Here is a 1,827-nt window from a genome sequence, read left to right as displayed (position 1 = left end):
ACAGTCATTCAATCATTGAGTCCTACTCAGAATACCACAGACAAGGTTTAGACCTTCCGGACTCTCTTGAATGCCGCCATCAGTTCTAGCTTATACCACGAAGATTCCGATTAAAGAATCCAAGAGACATCTACTTAATCTAAGATAGAACAGAGGTGGTTGTCAAGCACATGTTCATAGTTGAGAATGATGATGAGTGTCACAGGTCATCACATTCATCCGGGTTAAGAGCAAGTGATATCTTAGAATGGAAACAAGCATGATTGAATAAGAAACAGTAGTAATTGCATTAATCCATCAAGACACAGCAGAGCTCCTCACCCCCAACCATGGGGTTTAGAGACTCATGCTGTGGAAGGTACAAGAAACGTGTAAAAAGTGTTATGAGGTCATAAGGTACCGATTACAATGTCAAAAGATCCTATATGTAGTAAACTAGTATCCTAAGGTTTACAGAAATGAGTAAATGACAGAAAAATCCACTTCCGGGCCCACTTGGTGTGTGCTTGGGCTGAGCAATGAAGTAATTTCGTGTAGAGACGTTTTCTGGAGTTAAACGCCAGCTCCCATGCCAGTTTGGGCGTTTAACTCCAAGTTTTATGCCAGTTCCGGCGTTTAACGCTGGAATTTCTGATGCTGATTTGCTACGCCGGTTTGGGCCATCAAATCTTGGGCAAAGTATGGACTATCATATATTGCTGGAAAGCCCAGGATGTCTACTTTCCAATGCCGTTAAGAGCGCGCCATTTGGGCTTCTGTAGCTCCAGAAAATCCACTTCGAGTGAAGGGAGGTCAGAATCCAACAGCATCTGTAGTCCTTTTCAGTCTCTGGATCAGATTTTTTGCTCAGAACCTTCAATTTCAGCCAGAAAATACCTGAAATCACAGAAAAATAAACAAACTCATAGTAAAGTCCAGAAAAGTGAATTTTTACTAAAAACTAATAAAAATATAATAAAAACTAACTAAAAGATACTAAAAACATACTAAAAACAATGCCAAAAAGCATACAAATTATCCGCTCATCACAACACCAAACTTAAATTGTTGCTTGTCCCCAAGCAACTGAAAATCAAAATAGGATAAAAAGAAGAGAATATACTATAGACTCCAAAATATCAAAGAAACATAGTTCCAATCAGATGAGCGGGACTAGTAGCTTTTTGCCTCCGAACAGTTTTGGCATCTCACTCTATCCTTTGAAGTTCAGAATGATTGGCATCTATGAGAACTCAGAACTCAGATAGTGTTATTGATTCTCCTAGTTAAGTATGATGATTCTTGAACATAGCTAGTGTATGAGTCTTGGCTGTGGCCCAAAGCACTCTGTCTTCCAGTATTACCACCGGATACATACATGCCACAGACACAAAATTGGGTGAACCTTTTTAGATTGTGACTCAGCTTTGCTAAAGTCCCCAATTAGAGGTGTCCAGGGTTCTTAAGCACACTCTTTTTGCCTTGGTTCACAACTTTATTTCTTTCTTTTTCTTTTCTTCTTTTTTTCTTTTTTTTTCGAAATTTTTTTTTTGAATACTGCTTTTTCTTGCTTCAAGAATCAATTTGATGATTTTTCAGATCCTCAATAACAGTTCTCTTTCTCCTCATTCTTTCAAGAGCCAACAATTTTTAACATTCTTAAAACAGCAAATTCAAGAGACATATACACTGTTCAAGCATTCATTCAGAAAACAAAAAGTATTGTCACCACATCAAACTAATTCAACTAGTTTCAAGGATAAATTTCGAAATCCTGTACTTCTTGTTCTTTTGTGATTAAAGCATTTTTCATTTAAGAGAGGTGATGGATTCATGAGACATTCATAG

The sequence above is a fragment of the Arachis stenosperma genome, chromosome 10 (genome assembly GCF_014773155.1).
Source record: "Arachis stenosperma cultivar V10309 chromosome 10, arast.V10309.gnm1.PFL2, whole genome shotgun sequence".
NCBI lineage: Eukaryota > Viridiplantae > Streptophyta > Magnoliopsida > Fabales > Fabaceae > Arachis > Arachis stenosperma.
Note: the sequence above shows the minus strand (reverse complement) of the source record.